We start from the raw sequence: 26,007 nt of genomic DNA, 5'->3' as shown, positions 1-26,007 counted from the left end.
GTTTGAAGGCATTCTTCATGGACAGGAAAACAGGGAGTCTGCAGTTCCCTTATGCCAATCTCCACCTGATCCAAGAAACTGCTCCTCAGAGATGAAGTGTTTTAATATCTGGGAGATCTTGGTGGCAAGGTGCCAACACTTACTTTGGCCTTGCACATTTCAGATAATTTCAACCAGTCAAAGGTTTAAGGACATTGCAGGCAGCAGTGCTCAAGCCAGAGCTTGGCTGGTGCTTCATGCTCGACCAAGCACACTGCAGGGCAGCCAGCCTCAGGGAGGATCTGCCTGCAGAAAGGAGGGAATATTTGAAACCAGATACAGTCCTCTAAAAGTTCACCAGGCAGAGACTGCTCCTGTATGTATAAATGGTGTCAATGGCGCTAACAATTAGGAGAAAAACAATTTTAAAAAATAAAATATTTTATAGATTTTGAAAGAACTTTATATCATGCAAAATTACCTGTCAGACTAATAGATTCATAAGTTGGGATGTATTAGCATTGCCTCTACACAACATATGTGCTTTTAAATAAATTTATCCAACTATCGCCTTAGTTTTAAAAGCACTCTCTTGTCTATCCTGAGGCATATTTGTAGATTGGATTTTCCAGTATGGTACCTTCCAGGGGAAATTTTTTAAACTATGAACAAGCTATGAAAATCTAGGATCCTAGATGTTTTTCTCTTCCAGAAACTGCTCTGGATTTCTGGCTGACTCTAGGACGGCAATCATTTGCCTGTAGACTTCAATAGACAGTTGATAAAACTGTCTTTGTCATGTCTAGGTGTCCTTCTGAGGATGTACCTATAGAACGTAACCATTATTCAATATTTCCAGCAGATTAGGCTTGCCAAAAGGAGCTGGAAAAAAAAATCTGTTTTATAACTGATAAATAAAAACTATGTTCAGGAGAATTAAAAATTAGTATTTTCCTATGTCTCAGTATTTCTGTTCTCAGTATGTCGATGGTGTTTTTTTCCTAAATTCTTTTTTTTTCTCTTTTGACTAGGTCACCTAATTCCTTTTATGGACATACTCAGTGGGTTTGGTTTCGGTTGGGGGATTTTTTGGGGGGGAGAAAGGAGTTTGGGGTTTTTTGTATTTTCTTTTAACCTGGATTTCATATTTTGCTGCAGGGGGTAATACATAAAAATTTACAAGGTTTAAGTTTTCTTTCCATTTCCTAAATGCATGGATCTGCTTTTCTCATTAGCTAACTGCTGCTCACTGATGAACTCTCTGCACTTTTAATTCATGGTAAAACACATTCTGCACATTTCAATGTTTCACTGTTTTATTGAATGGTCACAGCCTTTTACCAAGGCTGATTTTTATCTGTGGCTGCACTTCTTCAGCCAACTTTATCATGTTGAAATTATAATTTTCAAAGGAATTTCCTTTCTCCCCTTTCTCTCTCCTAGTTGTAATCTAAAGTGCTTAACTTTACTGCTATCTGAATCCTGCCAAAAGCACACTTTTATGGTACCAGTTATCCAGAATGTCCTGTAGAAGTGTGGGACACAGAGAGAACAGAGTGTTTCATATAAACTGCTTTTCCATTAACTATAACAATAATCATCTTGAAATATAGTGTTTCATCTGAAGGTATCTCACTGCCTCAGAAAGCCTCCAAGTTGGTAAATTAAATCTGAGTATCTCCTGCCTTGGTGGGAATGAGCAGGTTGGCTCAAACCAGCCCTGAGGTCGCTCTGACATATTGATGGAAAATATGGGAAAAGTCTTGGAAAGGATGAGCCTTCACTCCCACCATTGCTCCAACATTGAAAGGATTCAAAGTGTTTATTGGCAGATCATGCCAGCCCATGGCACTGGCCTTGGACACAGCTTTCAGAGAGAGCCAATGGCCCAAGCCCTGAAATAATATGTATCAGGAAAAAGGATGAAGAACATTGCCATTAAATCTGTTATAACTCTGGATCTCACTGAGACACCTGAGGCTACCAGCCTGTGGCTACCAAGGGACCAGGCTGGGAATGGTCTGGCAGCCCTAATACCACCAGTCTTTCCTGGTTCTGCATCTGTGGAACACTGGGGCCTTCTCCATGATTTCTCTAATTGCTGCTGACTGTGCTGCTTTTGCAGCACAAGATAAGGATGAAAATGTTAGGTCAGCGTGGTGAGACACAGACATCCATCCTGGTGAGTGAGGAACGCTACTGACATGGAAAATCCATCTTGGATTTTTCATCATGCCACTCCTGACATGAAAAGAACAGACCTTCCTCTCTCCATCCTAAGAGCTACTCCCTCATGTCCATCAGCCACCCCAGCTGGTAGGACAAGACATCCACATGCTCTGCAGGTTTCTGGGCATGCTGAGTCCCTCCAGAAGTGTCTCCCTGGAACAACCCAATCCAGCTGTCAGGAGCACAGGTCAGTCAGCCTGAACCCAACCCTGAAATCACGTGTGATCCACTCACCCCTTACCCTGCGGAAGAAACTGCAAGTAACCCTTCTATCTGCTTAATCCCAAGGGCTGCTTTCTTTCCCAAAAGCCCAAACTGGAAGTCAGACTATTTGAACTGCAGCCAGATATCTGTCAAGTCCAAGAGCAGAGTCTTTGCCCCTGGTGATTTTTAACTTTTGTGGATTTTTCTTCTTTAAACATGGGGTAAGAGCTCTCCAAGTAAATACCTCAGGAAAAAGCAAAAGCAAAACAAAACAAATAAAAAAAAAAAAAAAAAAAAAACCCAACCAAAAAACATACATGTCAACATTGCCTGCACAGAGAAAAGAATCCCAGCCTACAAGATATGAAGGACAGCAGGATTTACCAAAATGCCTAAGCAACAAGCTTGGTTTTCAGAAGTACTCTGCCTGTGGGCACTCCCCATGCAGCCCATTTAGGTTTTTCATTACTTTGCGTCAGCAATAATTCGTGTCCAGGTTTCTCATCTTTCTTGAAAATGTCTTATTAATTTCTCAAACCTACTGATTGTACTGGAGAAATTCCCAGATAAGCAGTGTTCTCACAGGCATGCCAAGACTCACTCCTGGACTCACTAGGGCCGTAGCAACACCTGTTTTCCTCCTTATTGTCAAGTGTCCTGCTACTCTTTATCTGTATTAGAGCCTGCTGCTTGCACCATTAAAATACTTTCTAAGGGCCAGTGGTTTCTAGGAGCATTTAGGGCACAAGCAGCCCTTGATCTGGGCAGGATTGTGCCTCCAAGGCAGATCTTATCATGCATGTGCCTTTTAGATGCCAATCCAGTCACACCATAATGACATCCTGGGTATCACTTTTCTCCAATAGACACCTAAGCCCCGTACAAATGAAAACATAAGCACAAGCAGAACAAAAACACCCTCCTGGGAGATGCACATGAACAGGGGCAGGAATCAATAAGGAGAAATCATTTCCATGCCAATACAAGGCCTGGGAAGGAGGGCACCCAGGGATGCTCTGGCTTCTTCGTTCCCAGCCCACCCTCCCACCTCTGTGCAGTCTTTGTTCCTCCCAGAGATGGTCTACACTGCTGTCTGATTGCCAGCACAGGGGATCCCATGATGCAGGAGCCTGCAAGATCACAGTGCTGCTCCTAGGAGGCAGCAGGGATGGCGTCTGATTTTCCACAGAGAAAATTCAAAGCGGAGGGAGGCGGGGCGGGGATAAAATGACCCCGTGGTTCTCATATTGTAATGGTTATTTATTTTGTTTAGAGAGCACACATCCCAATGCATCTGGTTAAAAAAGAAACTTCCTTAATTATACATAGGGCTTTGACTCCCAAAAGATATGTTATGTAAAAAAAAAAAAAAAAAGAAAAAAGAAACCCAAGAAACAATCTACTGTTTGTTTGGATGCTCAATACATTCAGTTGCAAAAGAACTGTTCCTCTCCAAGCCATCATTACCTATGTCTGTGCATTTTTATTTGCTTCTCAGCTTACTGCAGAAGCCTTCTGCTTTGATTCTCAGCCTCTGTACCTTTCTTTCTCAGACTATAGTTTTCAGGGGGGCTGCAGTAGAGAAAATCAAGTGCTACACAGAAACTGCCTGATTTCCCCAGGAATTTTTATGTGGAATCAATCTATGATTCGGAAGAAAGCAGAATAAATCAAATCAAATAGCACCCGCACTAAGCATAGTGATGAGGGCATGGATCAAGCAGGACAGACATCCAGTTATGTAAATGATAGCGTGGAGAGCACAGCTTTGTTAAAACAACTCGGGACAGCTCCCAGGGGCAGACCTTGAGTCAGAGTTACCCAGGATTTCCTCTTTGAATAAAGGTACATCAGTGTAAATGAGAGCAGATCCATGTACTACAAACCCAGCGTGTTTTCCCCATTGGTAAGAGAGGTGACAGCAAAAGCAACGAGGACCCTTCAAGTTTCTCCTGGTTTTGGTGAATTTTTCATTAATGCCAGCGGGGCCCACAGTGGCTGAAGCTGCACTCCCAAGGACACTGGTGGGTTGGATCATTTTGGCAAGAGGCAGCTCAGCCACTTGTGTCCTCCTAGCCCACAAAAAGCAACGAGCACCAGAATCCTTGTGAGGAGGCTCTGCTCCCCTGTTTGAGGCAAGACAGCCTCAAACCCTCTGTGACTCCACACTGGCGTGGTGGAAAGGCAGGAACAGAGCAGCACATCACAATTTCTTTACTGTGCAGGTGACTGAGCACTGGAACAGACTGCCCAGAGGAGCTGTGGAGTCTCCCTCACTGGAGATACTCAAGAACCATCTGGACATAATCCTGTCCCCTGTGCTCTAGGATGACCCTGCTTGAGCAGGATATTGTAACAGATGACCCCTGTTGTCCCTTCCAGCCTGAGCCAGTGACTGGCCAGGAAAACCTGCTGGCAATCAACACCTTTTTGGGAGGCCAGGGACAGTCCTGTCTGAGAAACTGCTTCCCCAACACAGCCTGAGTGTTTATCACCCATGTGACAGCACTTTACATTTGTCTTTCTGTGGATCTTTTTTTCAGGATCTGTGGTGCTTTTTAATTTTCAACTCTAACTTTTTATGAATATGGACCATATCATATTTAAAGAAGTGGAGCCACACTTCCAACTTTGTTGGCCAATGGCTTTATAAGCTATTAAGATAAATCCTCTTGGTGCAACAGCAAATTCCATTTTTCCTGGCTGCTTTTACAAAATTATCCAGATATATTACTTCTTCTGAGTTTTTTTTCCCCTGCCAGAGATACTTAGAAAATAAAAAGCAAGCCAAACCAACACACCTGAAAATCTTTGGCAATTGTACTTATCCTTTATTTGTTTCAAAATAAGTTATTTTTTTGTAGTGTTTGCCTGGTTATTTTATCAAGCAAGTGAAGTCTGTGTTTGAAGCAAAGATGATATTTGCAGGAACAAGGAGTAGTTTCTCATCCCTTAAAATGAAGGGGGAATGAATCAAAATAAAAATGGTTTTGATTATAAAATGAAGGCTTAGAGTGAGCAAGCTGTATGTGGTTTTTGGCAACACTATTTGAGTGAGTAAGAATTGGAGCCAATCCTGCAAGATGAGTAGGTCTGAAGATAATGTAGACTATAAGGAAATATTTCTGTTCCCTGTTTCAAATTCCACATGTTACTTGACTTATTTGCACCTCTGAACAGCTCTGAATTAACGTTCTCTCTTAATTGTTTCTAATTTGCTTTTTTGTGGGTTTATGGGCTAATTTGCAGTGTCAATGTCAGCAGTTCTGGTTTGGAGCATGTAAAGGCATCTAAACAATGGGATTTTTAGTCTGAAACAATGTATGGGCTTTGTGTGTGTGGAGAAGTAGTGCAACACTTGAAATGCAGAGCAGAAAATATTGCAGGTCCTTGTGTGAGGAAAATGCCTCTTTTGACCACTATTTTTAAGTTGAAAACCTCAGAGATATTAAAGTAGGTTTTATTGGAAAAAGAGGAAATAGGACAGAAAAACACTGTAGTCCAATAGATGGCATAAGTGTAACAATGGAAATAAATTAGAAAAGAATCTTTTGTCTTGTGGATTTACTATTGCCCATAGCTTGTGGTTTCAAAAGTGAAGGGGGAGGGAGAAAGAGGAAGAGAGAGAGAGAAAAAAAAAAGCAATTATAATTTTCCACATCTTAAAATGCAAATCCAAAGGAAAACTGACTCAAAATTCCAGCTACAAACAACATTTGTCATTATGAATATTTGGTTGTTACTCATGGATATGTATTAATAAAATACACTGATTTCAGCCAACGCCCCTAGTCCAACTTTAGAAGTGTTTAAAGGTCAGGTCTGGATTCATATTGCAGCAAATGAACCTTATCTCCGCACTGTGCCAAAAAAAAAAGCCACCTGAGTCTGAACAACCCTGAACTTTAAGCTGCTTAAAACCTTTAGCCAGGCATGACTCTGGTGAAGTTTAGTCATTTCTAACCATACACTTTCATCATTTGTAGAGCCTACAGCATTAACCCTTTTGCTCGCTTGATCTTTAAATGGGTGAAGAAAGAAAAATATTCTCGAGTAACTATTCTATGTCTGGAAGAATAGGAGATCATGGACTTGGTCATAGGTCTTGCTGTCTTGTGAATAAAAATAATCTACATTAAACCAAAAAGAAAATTACCCATTAGGATTATGTAAAAAAGCATTATATCTCTGTAAGCATCAAGTTACCAAGATACGTTTTTGCAAAGAAAAAAGGTCAGTTACAACTATTAAACTTGTATATTGTTTTATACTAAGCCCTTCCAATGGCCTCTCTGAGGGACTGTTTAGTTTGTATTACACTCTAATAAACTCCAGGTGTGGAGGACAAACTGAATAATAAGAACCCGATGGACCAGACTAGTTAAAAATAATGTGGTACATTCCTAGTTCTCTGCATTTAATTTATTGTTAATCATTGTTATTACTTACATTTATTGGGTAGTTTTTCTGGATTTATTAGGCACTACATTTAACAGTGTTATCGCTTGTAACTGACTATCAGTGGAATAGAAAACATATTTTCTTAAAGAGTCTTACCCTAATTAGTAAGTTGTTTCCCTATTGAAATAAAACAGACCCTAAGAGAGTCAAGTTGACTGACTTTTTTTTTTTTTTTTTTTTTTTTTTTTTTTTTTTTTTTTTAAGTCAGAATAAGAGCTAGGAAACCTCTGTTTTCAAGACCACCTGTCAGAGCAGACAAGCAGAAGTATCCACATACCCTGCACAGAGCTCTGATAGTGAAGTACTTGGCTGGGAACTAGCAAGTCAGAAGCTTGAAGGTTTGCAGCTTCATGGCTCAGCTAATCAGTGGATTCTGTTCCTGACCAGTGTGATGTGCAGGGGAGAGCCATTAAAAAGATGAACAAAAGGCAGTTTGAGCTGTTTACTCAGCAATCCCATATGGAACAGCCAAGGCAGGGGGCACATGCCAGGGTGGAAGATGACCCCAGAGGCAGGCAGTGGCAGGGTGGGTGATGCTGCAGGGTGAAGATGACCCGAGAGGCAGGCAATGGCAGGGTAGGTGATGCTGCAGGGTGGAAGATGACCCCAGAGGCAGGCAATGGCAGGGTGGGTGATGCTCCAGGGTGAAGATGACCCCAGAGGCAGGCAATGGCAGGGTGGGTGATGCTCCAGGGTGAAGATGACCCCAGAGGCAGGCAATGGCAGGGCTCCCAGAGAGCGCAGTAGAACAGTCAGGGCTGGCAGCAGCTGCTTCCCTTCTGAAAGCTGCTCATCCCTGGGCAGCAGAACCCCTTGCAGGTCATCTGCGGCAGCCTCAGGGTGGGAGCAGGCAAAGCTGCATGAAGATCAAGCCCTGCAGCCAGGCCACCCCTGGCTGTGTACCTGCCCCACCCAAAGCTCGGGCAGCAGTGTGAGCTGGCTGCCAGCTGGCCATCAGCACCACCTCATGAAAATAAAAGGGTGTGATCAACACATGTAGCTCTGTGGTTATCTGCCTGGATGGACAAATCAAAACTGCTCCTTTGGTGGCAAGACCATTATTCACCACTGATGATAAAAGCAACAATGTTCTTCCAATGCCCAGGGCTTCCCTTAAGAACAGGGGGTGCAGTCTGAGCTCACCTCTGTTCTAATCAGGAGGCCACATTCAATTAAGATATTCAAGCTGATGTTCTTAAGCACCTTCTGTTTGGAGATCTGAAAGGGTTTTTCACACAGCACAGGTCAGATAGGAAGCTCAGCGTAGGAGATACCTTGGCATGATCTGTGTCGAAGGTAAAGCCTGGAGGAAACTCAGAGCTCCCAAGCTCTGCATTCAGCCAGAGGTAAAGGGATTGTTTTTAGAGCTCTACACCACTGTAGGCACTATTACATTTTAGCAGTGCCTCAGGCACTCACCCACACCATGAGTTCTGCTCATAACAGGCTAGGGGAACCTCCTGGTGACAATCTCGGCTTTACTTCACATCCATCACGACCATCCAAAACACCAAAACCCTCAACAGCTGGGGTGGGAGTGAGGACAGGGAGGTAGGCTGGGCTTTCTGGGCATCCACACAGCTGCTCTTGCAAGTCATGATCTCAGCTTCAGGTCTCTGGTGACTGTGGTGTCAAAGGTTGAAACCTCCCCAGCGGCTTCTCTTCCTGTGGAACCAAACATAAATCAGTGCTGGAGGAAGTGCTGCTTGCAGAGAGAGATGGAGAGGGAGAGAGGGGAAGCAAGAGCCAACAGATGATTTGCTGCTCTGCTCATCCTAAATCCCTGGTATTTAACTCACAGGAAAGCAGCAGGAAATTTTACTGGTTTGAAGGAAAAGGGGATGAACAATAGTAGGTCAGATGAATCCCGATGACAGCTCCTCTATGCTGCCAAAATGGGAAAGTAGGGATCACTAGAGCAGTTCCTCCACTAAAAGTGCTTGAGTCACTGCTGGAGACAAAAAATCTAAGACAAGCCATTCTCAGGTCTACAGGGAGCAGATGGCCCCTTCTAACTCACAGAAGCCAGGATATATGTGGAAATGGACTGCTGCTCAGCCCCTTGGCTGTCTGTGCCTGAGATCTGGTGCCACGAGCTTTGCAATGCCCCCCTCTGCAGCTGGAATGTCTGCTGCCAGCTGGAAATGCCCATGAGCAGCACACGGCTTGTCTGAGTGCTCCAGATTTCCCTGGGTCAGCAGCAGTGTGGGCAGTTCTTGCACACAGGTGATGCAGAGCCAGGTTAGCCCAGAGGGCCTTTACCCTGCTATTCCCTTTTTCCCCAGCCCCATGGGACTCCTCACCATAGTCCTGTTTTTGTTCTGATACTGTGGTATTCTGAGTCTCAGTAGTTTCATTTTGTGCTGGCTGCTGGCCTTAGGATTTTTCCCTTTTCTCTGCCCCAAATTTTGTGGCTATATGGAGGTGCATGTTTGCAGAGGTACAAATGGCTCAGAGGGTAATTTTAAAGCAGAGCTTTTGTTATTGGTCATGTTACATGTATGAAAACACGTATTGTTTTTTCCCCTGTTGATATCCTAGTGCTCCATCTTGCCCCATCATCACCATCACATGTGTTTTCTACAACTCTCTCTGATTACAAATCAACCTAAAAATCCCTCACCAGGAAAACTGTTTTGCATGCTGTTCCTCTTCAAAGGAGACCTCTGATCTGGCATTGTGCAATTAGGTCTGAGATGCACATACTGGAAATGGGTCCCCAAACATGGGGACACTTATAGGCTGTGGGTGCACTTATAGCAGGGAAAGAAGCCAAATAATCACATCACTTTGAACGTGCCAGTAAAATGGTATCTCAGGCAGTGAGAGTGCAAGTTAGTTCATAAATAATAATAATATTTTATGCTTGAATAGTTCTATACCTCCATTAAAACTATGCAGGTAGACTTTGCTCTGAAAAGCCCTCTGTGCCTCCTTCCTGTTCCTTCTTCATATTTTGAAATATGTTGTTAGTTTGGGGCAAAATATCTGTATTTTAATGCCCAAAAAGAGCATCAGGTCATTCTAACCCCCTTACAGAGGGGCTGGGATGCACTGGGGGGGTGATAAGGAAGCAATGGGACATCAGCAGTGGTGGAACCCAGAATCTCCTCTCAAGTCAGGGTGAACAGGGAGGAGTCAGAAAAATGCATTTTCCTGTAGAACAGGAGCTGCTCAGGGGCAGAGAATGGGGGAAGTTGGATTCCTTCCTGTGGACTTCCAGCCCTGAGGAAGAGCTACCCTGGCAGAAGGGGCCTCAAAGGAGGGAGCCTCTCGGATGGTTGTCCCAGCTGGGAAGTAAGTGGGGCACACACATGGAGATGTGCTTTTTTCAGCAGTGGGGCAGGAATCAATGGTGTAACCGAGGGTTGTCTTCCCATCATTTGGTGTGAAAATTACTCCCAGATGTTGGAGGGTAACCTCCTAAATATACCAAAATGTACTGTCCCAAAACAGAAGAAGAAAACAAAATAAATGGGATTCCAACCAGTCAGCAGGCCATCTTCTGCCTCTCCAGTGGTCTGCAAAATTGGCCTTTTTAAAATCCTAATGGGACCTCCTGAGCTGAGTACCTGAAGAGGCAGGAACAGAAGAAATCCTAGCTTTCCTTCTTATTCACACTCAGATAGGAAGGCAGACATGAGAATTCAGCCTAATGTGAATAACTTTATCCATTCCTGATATTTCCCATCATCTACAAAAGCATTTTCTTTCGCTGGTTGTTGTTTTGTATATTTTTCCAAACAATACCCTTTAGCAACAAGAACTCCCTTTTTTTAATGCATTTCCAGAGGGATTTGAGTCCAGATCACACACACACAAGGCAAGTTTCCAGCATTCTTATTCCTCCACTGGAAGAAATAACCAGAGCCAGCATCGCTGTACCATTTCCCAAACGGTTCTGTTCTTCTGACTTCAGTGACAGCAGTGCACTGTTTCTAATCCATTACAGGAATTTATCACAGTACGTGTCAATTTGTTTCTCTTCTTGCCTCTTCTCACTTTAAAATGACATCAGGAAAGAAACTTTACAGCAGGGCTGCTTCAATCCAAGTTTTAGCGACAGAGTACTTAACTGGATCCTAACCGTGCACATTAAGTTTTAAGGGCATATACTAAACAGATCAGGTTTTACTGTAGTCTAGAATTTCCTTTGTTTCCTTTTTGGTGGTGATCTGTGTTGCAGTTTGAAATACTAGCAAAAAAAGCGTCTGGGTTTCCTTTTTCTTTTTCTTTTTCTTTTTCTTTTTCTTTTTCTTTTTCTTTTTCTTTTTCTTTTTCTTTTTCTTTTTCTTTTTCTTTTTCTTTTTCTTTTTCTTTTTCTTTTTCTTTTTCTTTTTCTTTTTCTTTTTCTTTTTCTTTTCTTTTTCTTTTTCTTTTTCTTTTTCTTTTTCTTTTTCTTTTTCTTTTTCTTTTTTTATTCTTTTTTTTTCTCTTTTTAATTTTCATTTTCTTTTTCCTCTTTTTCTTTCTGTCTCTCTCTTTGTTTTTGTTTTTTTTTTAAGCAGCTTGTCCTAAATAGATACTTTAGAGCACTATAATAGGGAGCACACATGCTGTAACACAATAGGATGATCCTATTTGGCAATGGTCCTAATCTGACACAGAGGAGAGACAAATCTATTACTGAAGAAATCTAACATGCATACCTGTATGCTTTTTGGATCAAATCCTTCTCTGACAAGTTACTACCTTCTTTACGTGCTGCAGAAAGGATTTTTTTTTTTTTAATCTCTGTTCTGAGTATATTTTCTCTGCCTGAATAGCCAGTAGTTAAAAATCACATTAATGAAAGAAAACGCTGGGGAAAACTGCATCATTGCAAGATTTTGAAGGGCCCAATCCTACATCACTTATTTTTATGACTCATTGTGTGAACCGAAGCTGAAAGGATAAATCAAATGTGTGAGGATTAGAGTATGAGTAAAGAGTTCAGGATCAGGACCCTAACTCTCAGCCTCATAAATTTCCTACTGGAGATGATTCAATGTTATTCATTCAGCTTTTAAAGGGGGAGTTGGGAGGCAGTTGTGTGCTTTTTCTTTTTAATTAGATTTCATTTATTTAGATTGGTATGGAGATGGTCAACCGCAATAGGGGACCAAAAGCAGAGAGTGGGACAATTCCTAGAAGCTTGTAACAATCAGCATGGGATCATGTTAAGTGCTGGGCACTTCACTTCCATGACACGTTGTTTGATTTCCTCAGAGACGAAATAAAAATGGACATGACTGAAGTTTATGAAGGGAGATATCTCCGTTCAAATGGGAACATTAAGACATCCCCAAACTAACAGCCACAAAGGGCCAAAGAATGAAGGAGAGAAAGAGATTCAGCTTCAAATGCATTCCCCAGAGTAATTATGGGAGAAACTGGGGGGTGGGGGGCAGAATTGGGGGTGGCCTTTGAATGGGATGAAAACCATGAGCATTACAAAAAGAAAAGGAGAAAAGGGGGGCCATGGGCAAACAGGATGGAGGAAGAGAGCATGAGTGGCAGATGTCACTGATTTCATTCCATCATCTTAACTTACTGTTTGAAAAAACTCCTCATGTGTGACCTGAAAAGAGAGAGAAACAAAATGAAAACAGGCATCAACAAAGCACTCGCTGTACGATTTCAAAAAAATGTAAATTAATGACTGGCAGTAAGAATCTCCAAAGGAAACAACATCCCAGTTTAAGCACTGCCATCAACAAAAGCTCAACAGCATATGGTAATGTTAACTTTAATATGAAAAGATAATAACAATCTTTAAAAAGTGACTTGAGAAAAAACCTTGGTAGGTGCTCATCCTTTTCAACTTGCCTAAAAAGAAAAGATGTTGGAAGATTTCATGTTTTTCTTTTTTTTTCCCTCTTTCCCTAAACTGTTCACATTGTATAGTTAAATGAGGTTGAGATTAGTACAAATTTTAAATAAAAGTGCCTAGGATCTCTGACTAACAAGGCAAAAAAACAGATTTGTAATGGATAATTACATCTAAACTTATTTAAATGTAGGTCTATTGATTGAAGTAAGTTCTTTAGAGCAGATTCAAGGTAACATTTCCTCCCCTACCCTTTTTCCAAAAGTACTGTTGTTGTTGTTGTACAGTTGAAAAATGAACATCCTCTCATGGCCCATCCTGTGCACTTCCAGCTGTTGGCTGCAGCCTTGCTCAGCACCCTTCCCTCCTTCAGAGGCCACATGTTAATTATTGCATCTGTGATATGTTAAGCACACATGCATATTGCATGCTAAAATATATTTTGCTCGTGCCATTACTTTGTGGGTTTATGTAAATTTCTGCCTTTCCAGGCACAACCTTCCCCTTTTGTCTTTGAAAATCTCTTCTCTATCCTATGCTGTAATCAAACAGAAGGAAATTACTTTATTCAGGTCACCTTATGAAGGCCTGAGAATGCTGTTTACCCACATGAAAGATGTTACTTCAGTTTGGACTTATATGAAAATGGGCAATTGATGTCATTATAGTACCCAGAAGCAGATGCAGCCTCACATAATACTTCTGACCCCTGAAGAATATCACTTTCTTAACATGTCTACAATGAGCCAAAGTGACTAATTTTAAAGGTAAATATTTAAACCAACAACACCTCCATGCAAATGTTCATTGCAGAGGCATTTTAACCCATGATCCCACAGTGAGGGCTTGGAGATATCATTTTGCAATAAAGAGGTGTTTCATGGTCAATTGGCTTTATCCAAAAATAATAGGAAAAGAAGCTTGCAGGGGGAAAACCAACCTAGCTTGGCACAAAATGCTAGCACTACTGGATGTGAGTAGAGAAGAGTTTAAAGGACTCTTGTGCGCTTAGCCGTGCGCTGAAAGAATCACACACAAACAACAGCCACCACATGAATGCATCCATTATATCCTTTATTGAAGATCACAACAATAGTAGCACTTCATTGAAGAAAAGATGATTCCTCTATTATAGACAGGCCCCTCAGATCGCCTAGCTCAGCGTACAACTGCAAGATGTACAGTTCTCTCTGCATTTTCATGTCATTGCCAAAACACACAAAGTAGATTCTCAAATGCCTGGGGCTAAATTACAGCCCCTACGAACCGCGCTGGAAGTTTGAGAGCCCAGAAAAAGTTCTGAAGGTTTTCTCTCTCTCTCTTCATGAGAGAAGCCAAAGCTCGTGGGTACAGTGTTTGTCATGTGAAACAAGGCTATTTTATATCATTTGGGGTTGTTTTATTAATGGTGCTGAAAAATTGTTCGCTTCGTTTCACTTTTGTCTCCTTTTGAACGTAGCGGGATGAAGGTAGAGTGTTTTTAACACATCCAAGATAAGAAAGAAATAGACCCTTTTGTCTCTAGAGCTGTATGCCATCACTATTAAAAATCTTTCATCTCATCTCAGACAACAAGCAGAGAGCATGACAAAAAATAGAAGAGTCAACAGTAAAGAGTGTGTGGCAGGGGTGTAGGCTGACAGGTAGAGAGAGGCACCTCTTTGCCTCGAGTTTCATCCTGGAAGGGTTGGCCAGGGCAAAATCTGTTCTTCTTGGGCAGTCCTTATGTTTTGCACAGGACAAATATCAGAAGCCCACTTGCAAAAGTCACCCATGGGCAGGAGAGGAGTCTGCCCTGTCCTGCAGGAGGAGGAGGGGATCATTTAGCTGACGGAGGCACCTTGTACTGCCTGGCATCAGCACTGTCCTGTCAAACTGGAGCTCCTGGCACTCAGCAGGATGCTGTCAACAACATCAGAGGTGAAGGAGAACCAAGGAGGGACACTGTGGGCCTAGGAGGGACATCAGGGGCTGAGAGGGGAACATCACAACAGGTGCTGCAGTTGGTGACTGCACAGGAATGCTCTGGGCTGCCACAGCCTCAGAACTGCCTGGCCACCTGCTTGCCACTGGTTGGTTTTGCCCCCTGACAGCTGGCAAGTGCCATCAGTCACCACCTGTGGGAAATGGCCCCGAGTGTCAGCTGAGACACCCTGACATTTCAGCATCCCCACCACCTTTCCCCATGCTGGAACAGCTCCAGGAGGAGCGCACTGTGTGACAGGATGAAAATAACTCCTTTCCAAGTCAACCAAAGGTACATGTGGATCAAGTCTAAGCTCAACACACCATCCTAATCCAACTTATAAATGAAGTTTTAATGCATTTCCCTTTGACATTTCGGAAATAAATACTTGGATATTTCATTTTGAAAGAAAATGTAATTTGGAAATTGAATTAAATTTCCTTTATGAGGGAACGAAAAAACAAAAATAACAGCTGAAAAGGAATTAATTCTTTTTCCCCAGTCTGAAATTGCTTCTGCATAGGGTTTGGGGTTTTTTTGTTCATTTTGGGGCTACAGGAAGGATAAATGTTTTTTTTAAGTTAGCCTGAAACAATGTTGTACAAATCAGTCAATGACTCTAAAAAAAGAGGAGCAAATGCACCCAGCCCCTGTGTGCAGGGCTGTGCCTAGCAGCCCTTTTCAATGTGTCACCTGGTGTCATCAGTCCTATTTCTCTTCAAAGATTTGTCCCTCATTCAGTGATTAGAAGTCCAGTGGCATCACCTGTGGGTTTCAGGGATGTGTGTTTGCCAGGGTGGACCCCACAGATTTTATACAGAAGCCTAGAAATACCTACAGAATATAATAGAGATTTTCTACCAGGACTTGTAGCATAGATTTATAGACCTCCTGCCCACAACAGTAAAAAAATAAATCAGTAAAGTATAATTTTTGGCAAAAGAAGTCAGAGCTGAGGAGGTTAATGGCAAATAGAAAAGCTTGTAAAGTCTTGGAGGTCCCTTCAGCAACTCTGATTTATCTTTTGACTTTTTATGTTTATCATCACATTTTGCCAAAAAAATAGTGTTTGCTGTTTCTAATATTTTTTGAAATAACGTCGTTCATCTCAAATTTCCCCGAGATGGCAGCACTAAACTCAACAGTGCTGTTGAAAAACACACTATGGCCCTGAAAATGTGTGTGATCAAGGGGAGCAAGGTTTCTGCTCCTTCCCTGTAGACGCCTTGGTCAAAAATTGGTGTCAGCTCCATGTCAGCTTTCTTTCTAAATTGGGGGTGACATGCAAAAAATCTGCTTGGAAAACTGCTGGCCTTTAAAGGAGACAGTGTATTATTCAGTTCAATGGGGTGAGACTGGTTTTAAAGGTTGATCAACAGAACTGGTACAAAACAGATTTTTCAGCTCATTGAACATTTTGAACCTTTGTTCTAGTTCTTCCTGTTGACCATCAAGTCAGTTTATACTTTCAGTTGACCAATTAGTTAAATATATTAATCTTGAATGGTTTATTGCTGTGTGAGTTGGAGAAAACTTACATTTTTGATCAGGTGATTTGAGATTATAATTAAAAACAACAAAAATTTTTAGATTAAAAAAAAATGCCACCCCCTGAGCATAACTTTGTAAGATGTTGGCATCACTCCAAAATGAATTTTTAATTTATTGGGTTTTGCCAAGGAAGATTTATAGAAAAAGCTGAACAGAATTTCAAGAAGGAATATGAACAGCAAGAAACTTTTAGCCCTAACAGTTAGATTTTTCTCAGCAGGATCAGTTACTACTCTAAACAGTGTTTAGTCATCAAATCAGTTTGAGGGGAGTGTTCATGATGCTGCCAAATAACCAATGCAGATTCAATGTGTGTATCTTGTGTGGCAAGTTAATAAGCATGTTTATTGTTCAGTTTTTAAAACAACTGTTAGGTCTGGCATCTTTAAAAAACTAGTGTTTACAGTCAAAGTCAAATCACCAGATCCCAAATGACTTAACTGGATGGTTCCAAAGTTCACACTGGTTTCTGAGACAGAAACATGGCAAAGTACTGGCAAGGGGCTTTCTGAACACAAGAGATTTTGACATCTTGCAGTTGAAATCCCCAAACTGTGACTTGGATTACCAACTCTGAGCACAAATCTTATCCTAATTCAATCTCAGAATTGAAGAATATTAAGACCAACTGGGTCCTCAACATGAGGCAAATTTTGAGAAAGGTCTCCCTGCATCAGCCTTACTCTCATGCTGTGGTTGACGGCCATCTCAATGAAAAGTCAGGCTGGGTTTAGAGTCTGAGCAGCCAAGAGTAGTTGCAGGATTTGTCTGGGAGTATGGACCCATTTTTCCTATTGCAAAACCTTATTTTTGATACATTTCTTAGCCCCTGCATCAGGGGCCATGAGAAGTTATTCTCCATGTGGTTGAAGCCAGTGTGATGTGTGGGAGTTTCCTTATTACATTTGGTATCTTCTCTAAAAGAACCGAGGATACAAGAGGGCATATACTCACCCAAAGCAATTTCTTCATAATTTGCAAAAAATTACTTCTGGCTTCGTTTACAGTTTTTATCCTTTTACATGTGGGTATTGAGAGTGACTCCAGTGGGTTGCTGGAGCAAATGGTTTTCCTTTAGTCCTGTTGGTCTGCAGGCAGGACCGTGGTGTCCTACAGCTGCCAGCAAGACTGGGAGGGTGCTGGGAGCTTGTCCAGGGGGAGCTGCCTGAGGATCCCAGCTGGCCTGGGACTGTCTTCTGCCTGGCTCTGTGAAATGTATCTCCAAAATGTCCTCTTCAAAATCTTCTGGAAAGAGAACGTGCCAGAACATTTTTACTTAACAGAAAAGAAGATTAAAAAATAAAATAAAATTAAAAAAAAAGAAGAAAAAGAAAAGGCTTTATGACTCAGTGCTGCCTCTAAGGAAAAAATCCCCTGCCTCCCCCACCTTGCATGGTTCTGAGTCACAGTGACCCTCCCAATTCCTGCAGGAGCTCCCCTATAAGGAAGCATCCGTCAGAGCTTTGGCACTGGTTAGTCCCCCTCCTACATTACCTGGTGCTTTTTTGGCAACCCAATAATTTCTCTCTGCCTCTCCCTACAAGCTGGCTACTGTTGGTGGAAGAGCTTCTGCAGCTCCTGCCATCTGGAACAGACTTCCCACCCTGCTGGTTTTGGCCTCTACTCATTTCAATTCTGAGATGAAACAATATTCATCTCCCTTGTCTATGACTCCTCATTTCTCCCTAGCCTTGCTAGTATCATATATGTATTATTTATGCTAGTTACTGCTTGACAGTGGTCACTTGTTAGTATAGGCTAAAGAAAAGAAAGCAAAATATTTCCAGCCACAAGCTGGTATTTATTTTTTTGTATTTATTTTTTCCTAATGTGGTGGCTTTCCCTAGGCAGTCTTCTTTTTGTGGCTGAAAATATTATTGCATGATGTCTCCTGAAATATGATTAACATTAGTTTGAATTTTTGACAAAGCTTAATCAAAGTCGCTTTCAACCATTTTTAATTATGTATGCATTAAAAAATATACACATTTCTGCTGTGGAAAAAATATTGTCATACATCCTCATCCCACTATACATTCACAAACACATCAGATGGCTCAGATGTTGGTAAAGCTGGAAAATGGGATATCAAATTAGCAGAGAGTAACTTTTATGGACTAATTGGACATATAGATCAGGGAGGGATCTAGTACTGTGTCTCTCATAAAGGAGAGAGGATTTTTTTGTTTCTTTGCTTTTTCTCATATCACAAACCTGAGAAATTAAATATTCCCAAGACACAAGCAAAGCTAAGCTTGCACTAATGAGAAAGAAAAACCCGAAGTATTTTGGAAAGGGTTTAAGCCCTCATTCTTCCGGGCACAAAGGAGGCTTCAGCACTGGGGTCAGGGAGATATTTCACGAAAGGTCTACTGCAGAGCCTTGAATAACATCCTCGGAAGTATGGGGCAACAGCCTCTGCTTGAGACACTCTTATCCTGCTGTTTTCTTCTGCTCTTCCCATTCTTCTCCAGCCACTGAACAAAGATGGGTCTTTGTCCCATCACAACTATGTCTCTTGGATTTGAAGGAGTGGGCAATTAGTCTTTGTGAACCCATCAACAGCATTCTTCATCAACCACATCAACCTGGCAATGTCCTCTCCCCACTTAATAAGAATGTCAGGAAAACACATTTCAAACTGAGTCATCAGTGACACTCCTTGCCACATGGTACCATCAAGGCAAATTATTTAATAGGATTAAAAAAATCTAAATTTCTATTTATTTGTTTGGGCACCAGGCAGTGACACTGGATGGGACTGAGAAAAGACAGGAGACACAAAGGCCTTGGTGGGTGTAAAGCAGCAACAGCTGTTGTGTTAAGACTTAGGAACCCTAATTGTGGATACAAACCCATTCATAAAAGGAGCTGTGTGAACATGGAAAGAGCAGCAGGAGTGACCTGAGATGGTGAGATGACAGGGGACGATGCACTGGCTCTGGGCTCCTCCAGCTGGTGGTACCAGCAGGGGCTGAGCAGCAGCAAGCAATATTTAAGGGACCTGTGCTGGGGGAAAGGAGAACTTGTCTGGAAAGGGTGTAACTGGCTCCAGGCAAGAGGGAATGATGGCAGCAGCAGGAGTGAGCAGAGTCCATCACTGGCAGAGCAGAGGGCCTGGGAGCTGGCACAGAAAGCAGCATAAAGAGGCGAGTACAGGGAAGCTGAGCTGAGAAGAGCCTTGTGTTTGAAGAGAAGAAGCCTGAAGGAGAGATTTGGTACTTCAGGGCTCCTCTTGGCCTGGAAAGCACAAGACCTTATTGAGTAATTGAGCTGGGAACCGCAGGGTACCACAGGAATGAACCACTGGACCCCGATGGCTTTGCTTGATTTTTCGTCTTCCATTTGCTGCTCCTCTGTGTTCCTCTCTCGTTTGACTGTGGTCGATTTGTGGGGTTTGTTTTTCTTTACTTCATTCCACCTTTTCTCTTTCCTTTTATGTCCTAAATTGTTATTCAGCTGTTTTGATTTAAATTATGTTTATGTACAGTTACTCACAGCTCTGACTGTTGCCTCCTCCCTCCTGCGACTGTCTCTGATGCTTGCACATTCACTTTGGCTCCTTTACAGCAGATGCCTGGAGCAGTAAATGAAAGCAGCTCTTTTATCAGTGAGCCCTTTCACCTCCAATTTTTTTATTTCTTATTAAGGCTCCAACCAGTCCTGGCTTTCTCTTCAAACGTAGTACATGCAACTCAAAACAACAACAACAACAGCAACCACCACCACAGCCACCAGAAACCCAGATAAACTGGGAAATTATTGGCTCTTCTAAACCATCCCTCATCCCTCTCCCCCATTTTTTAGCAGTGCAACACTGCTACTCGTGGAGGGTGTTACAGGGACCCCACTGTGGCACTCTGAACACCACATGTGGCCAATCTAATTTAGCCCATGGCTAAACAAATCCCCAAACGTGGAATAAACCTGCTTATGTTGTTAACAAATGCTGTGAGAAAATGTTTAACTCAGCTCTGTGAACCAGAAGCTGGGGAAAAAAAGGCTTATCATTTCTTCCAGGGCACAGAAAAGTCATCGTGGTCAGCAATTCACCAAAATGTGAATATTCAAATATGTATATAATTCAGTTTTAAAGAAAAATAAGGGGAGGGGCATTTTCTTTTACTGGAGATTGCAAATATCAGCACTAAAAATCTGAAGGCTCCTTGAAGTTTTTCCAAGAAAAGTGGACAGAAGCAGTTCAGTTTTGAAATGAAAGCCTTTGTGCATCCTAAGGGATTTGTGGGTTTTTCATAAAATGAGATGTTTTTCATAATTTTGAAAAGAGATGCATCCCCCCATAAATCCACCCGCAGGAGTGCCCTTCTACAGATGAACTCTGTATGCCAGTGTTTGAAAGGAAGATGAAAAATGCCATCAGTGTTAAACATATTACTAGTTCAGTGAAAGATAGTTTGTGGGGTTTTTTTTCTTATTATTATTTTTAATCTGGACATTATGCTACAATGCCAAGGGGAAAAAATAGAAATGAAAAAAATACCGTGTTAGAAAAATTTTCCATCAACTGCATGTTTAAAAGAGAGCTATAACCAGCTTTACAACAAAGTGTACTCAACAGCCAATGGACACTTGACTCAGGAATTGAACTCACAAGTGCTTACTCATGTGAGTTGCCTTTCTCATCCTTTTCAGTGATGGGAAGAAACCCTGGTCAGCCTGTCTCAGTAAAGTTCTTTGTCCTTCAGAGACCTTTGTTTCACCTTGCATGGAGATAGTTTCATCCTGCATTTGGAGTGAGCTCTGTCAGGTGAAGAGTTACAAGATCTGGATGCAGAGGCTCAAACTTACAATGACAGCGAGATGAAAGAGCATCACAGCTCGGTATGCTTGGAATGCTATCAAGACATAAGTAATAAAGAAAAGACATGTTCAAGGAAGCACAATAATAAATACAGCCAGTTAACATGGATGAATTTCAAAGAGGGAAGAAAGAAAACATCATGTAAAGAACTGCATAACAATGGATCTGAAAGATATCCAAGTAAGAAGGAAATAAGTCCTGTCCCAAACATTAGAAGGCTTCTGCCTGTCATTATGGAAGATTATGCTATTATTCAATTACATAATGGATGCTTATGTAATTCATCCAATTGTAAACAGATACTTCAAAAATCAATTTTATCCCACCCACAAGAACATAACTTTTAGGAAAGAACCACTTAAACCTTTCTTACTTCTTCCCTGCCTGTATAGGTTTTTTTCATTCACCTGACTACAGGGTTTTCTGCATCCTTTCTGACAGAACCAGAACCCTCCCCAGATCAGAAATTGGAGCATCTCAGAAACAGCATCCTCTGGACGGCTGGATCTCAGGCTGAGCAGGACCACGCTGTTGAAAAGGAGCCCAGCAAAGTCTCCCAAAATCCCTAATCTAAGGAAACAAGAGAAAAGGAGGGCTAGGCAACAGTCCCAGTGCAGAGAACCCAATGACCACTATAAAAAATAATAATAAAATAATGATATTAAAACCATTTTAAGAATTGTTAATTTTAAAGGCCTGAAGATTGCCACATTGAATACCTTTCCTCAGGCCCAAACGCAGGGAACGGGGGAAGTTGGAAGCAATTAAGAGAAAGGAAATCTGCTTGGAGTGCTCATTCCCAGGGCCAACAAAAAGAAAAAGAGAACTGTAGCCTAGTGCAAGCTGGTGTTTAAGCACATGTCAAGCAGAGTTGTGCTGAGGAGCAGGAGGTGCTTCCAAGTGGCTGCTCATGACAAGGTCCTTCCTGTAGGCTTTGCATGTGCCCAAGCATGCACACATGAACAAGACAGGAGCCACTAAAGACAGACAGACAGAAAGCTCTCTGAACATGGAAAGAGTTCAAGAGAAAAGAAGTTGACCCAGCTGAGCTCAGCTCTATTAACAAGGGATAGCTAAAGGCTAAACAGGGGGAAAAGCAGGGGATTATCAATATATAGATTTAGCATAAAGGCTGAATTATTTATTTCATTTTTTTTGGAAACCATTTAAGACACTTATGTATGTATATGGCAATACTCCATTCACACATATGAATTTGGGTGAAATACACTGATTATTTGGGGTAATCCTGTTGCAGAATCTGCAGAAGATAAACTATTTATTGTACCATAGTCATTTTATGGCACACAACTCTCATTCAAAGTCTTAAGTGTTGACTTGTTCCTCTACCTAGCAAAGTGGAAAAACACCAGTTTTCTTCTTCTCCACTGCAAAACAGGTAACTTTCTAGGGTCAGACAATAAGCATGTGGCAGGGAGAGGAATTGCTTTCATCTCTCCTGAGTCACTAGCCAGTGCTGCCATTTCCCAGCTATTCTTTCTCTCTATCTGTGATCAGTGTTTTCTCTTATAAGCTGTGGAAAGATGCAATGGTTATCTCCTCCACAGAAAATGTAATGGTTATCTCCTCCATAGATGGTGGTTCTATTCAGTTTCCTTGCTCTGAAAAAAAAAAAAAAAAAAAAAGCATACAGAATTTTGAGGAAAGATCAATTAAAAACAGAAGAAAAGATTGGATGCATTAATCATACTGGTTTTTAAGAGATGACTGGCAACAGCATAGGACAAAGAGGATCCTTTTGAAAGGGATTCCTCTCAGTCCTGTGTTTCTAAATGGTAATGGTCTCTAACTATATGTCAACTCTTTCCAACTTCATTCATCAAACAGAACCTCTAGAGAGACCATGTTGATCCCCATGGCTATAAAATTCCCTCAGTGCTGTAATGATCTGAAGGTACAAAAATTCCATGGAAATAAATCCCAATTAAATACCCATTAACAACGATGGAAAGATCACTGGGGCTATTAGAGGCAGCCCTAAGACACAGTAACCACACACACAAAATTGTCCGGATTCTTATTTATCTGCTTTAATCATTGCAGTGCAAAGAAAAGCCTTCCTAATATTTCAATAACTGGTGCTAATTTATTGCAACTGAACTCAGTAGCATTTTCATAAGGCTTAAGTACTTATTATTTTTATCGTGGTGCCAAGTAGCAGTCTCAATCCAGATCATTCTCTTTTTCTCTGTGTTATAAGACAAGCTGCTTCTTCCATCCTCCAAAGCAAGAAACAGTGGAAGATGTAGGTCCCCAATTTCACCTACATAACACAAGCAGTTGAAGCAACTTTTCCCATTTTACTTGGAAAGTTGTAGCAACACCTGGAACCAAGCATACGTTTACAGGGTTTTGAGTATAGGAGACTCCCCTTTAACAGTAGGATTCTTTTAAACTTCTTGCTGATAATAGGCTTGGATCACTAGTATGCAGTGCTGGCTGTTTTCTGCCATGGTCCAGAGATTTAACACAGAATTGGGTAAGCAGATTATTTTTGAAATGCCTACTCCCATGCTGCTGTTCAGACACAGCTTTGAGCATTCGGACATATCTGATTCCAAATCCAGTGATGCGTCCTGTTCCCATGGAAAATATGACAAGAAGACAGTCCTCAGCCTCACTGGCAGTCAAGCACCATTCAGGAAGATGAGCAGAGGGCAGTACCCACATAGGTTTGACCTTTTTATTTACTGATATTGCAAAGGCAGTCTCCTGCTTCACCTTAAACCTTTCTGCCTTATATAAGCAAAAGGAATCTTCACCACCTTGTGAAAATTTACACCAAGCAAAAATCCGGGCTTTGCAACTTTTTCAAAACCTCGCTGCAATTATAGCTACAGACCCACAGAAGTCCAAATCCTGAATATTCCTGATATTCAAATAGGCTGTGCCATCCTAACTGCTCTATCACCTCAGAAGAGATGTGATCTGTGTGATACACTCTAGACCAGGTTTTGATCTCAACATAGCACACAGAGAACATCGTTGAAAGTGACATGTGATATCTTACTGAATTCAGGCTCAGGGAAATTGCCAGTACTTATCTTGCTTGACCAGAGTGCAGCCTTCAAAGCAGTAATCATGAAATCTTATTACTGTGCAAAGATTAGAATTATACACTGGTATCTGTGGTTCACACTTTTTTGATTGGTTTAGTCCTTACCTGGCTGGGAGATACCAGTTTCTGTCTCTAGGAAACTATTCCTTGGTGCTGCCTTCTTTCTGCCAAGCACCTCCCTTCTCCATGGGGGTATGTACTACACATGGCTTCAACAAATTTTGTCAGAACATGTAGAAGCACAATTTATTTTTTTTCCCTCAAATCTGAAAGACCACTACACTCTCTTATCCAGGTGACATGAAATTAAAGTTAAAAAATGAATGCTTTGCAAATGCTTTGCAATTGGAACCTGTGGCTCTGTATTTTCATTCTCTGCATTAAAACATTTACTTCCACTGCAAATAATGGACTAATCAAATTACAGCTTCCTCAGGAAAGCAAGTGGTTCTGACCTGGCCCACGTACTTTCACTTCACACTATAAATCAATATTTTCCTACTGTCCTTTACCTTTATTCCTGCAGGTTACCAGTAGTCTCTTTGCCCAGCGCTATTGCCTTTGTCAGCTGGATTCTGGCTTTTCCTTTCTTTTTGCTGGCACCTGTTTTAAAGGTCGCACATAGCTCCAGAAAACACTGTCCATCGACTGACTGCATTAGAGACTCCTGTTTGCAGTGCTGTTGCATCCCCTGGTGCAAGTTTCTACCCCAATGTTCACATCTGGAGGGTTTCATGCATCAGTTTTGAAAGAATAAGTCACTGTGTACCCCACCTAACCACCTTTTGCTCATTTCTGCAAACCATCCCTTGGCACACATTTCATTAAATAAGAAACCCTTAGGTTTTATTCCTAGCCATACAAGAGGCCTGCAGAAACCACAGCAATCAGCCCCAAGAAACAAGGTCTTAAGAAACTGTGTCACATATTTTTAGTGACTTTCAATGCATTTTGTCAGTTGGAAATGAGGACAAGCTAAGATTACATGACCAATGTCTCCTAGCAGGTACCTCAGCATCATTGTGGGTCAAAGGCTTCTTCTCAAGCACCAGATTAGAAAATCAGCTTTGATCAAATTCTGACTATTAAAAGAGAGCAAATCCTGGAGCTGGACACAAACCCTTGGCTTTTGTTTCCTACTGAGAATACACTTGCACAGATGTGAAGATTTTGGGGGGTTTTAGTAGGATTGATAATCTGAATTTAAGACTTTCTAGAGCAAAGACTTTTAATAAAATCTATGAAAACTGAGATATGGTGCTTCTTGTAAAATGAATGAACTTTGCTGATCTTCTCACTGTAAATCCTTGATTTTTATAGGCTTTAGATTCCCCTAAATGTAACTGTTTGGGATAGGTTATATTTACCAAGTGTCCATCTCATGCTGATTTTTCTTGTGCAAAGGTTCAATCAAAATGACCTAACCAACAACCTGAATGGGCTTAGGAGGGTCTGCATTTCTTTTTCCATTGTAGTAAGGGTCTGTCTGGATACTTCTCCTCCTGTATGCTCTGCTGAGTACCTGGGAACAGGTACGCCCAGGTGGGGTTATGAACTCATAGCCCTGTTCCTTTTCATGCTGGTGAAAACTGGATAAGTTTACTTTTTTTCGTTGCAGATGGAAACATACCCAAATGTGACTGTGTTGAGGGTCTTTGTTTGAAACGTTACAACCTCCAGAATTTTGCATGGATGCTCATTAGACACTGGAGTTTGATTCTCAACAATTCCACTGCATCACTTGGTTTCCTCCTCACCTCAGTCTTTCCATCCTGACCAGGTTACACAGATGCTGAAGAAGAATAATGAAGTGTTTTTCCATCTGCACTCTGTGGCCACCTTTCCCCTACCCTAAAGGAAATGTTTAGCATTGGAATTAATGTGGAGTACTGAAAAATCAGAGAGCA

Source organism: Passer domesticus, chromosome 8 (assembly GCF_036417665.1).
Source record: "Passer domesticus isolate bPasDom1 chromosome 8, bPasDom1.hap1, whole genome shotgun sequence".
Lineage (NCBI taxonomy): Eukaryota > Metazoa > Chordata > Aves > Passeriformes > Passeridae > Passer > Passer domesticus.
The sequence above is the reverse complement of the archived record's forward strand: the minus strand, read 5'-3'. Positions refer to the sequence as shown.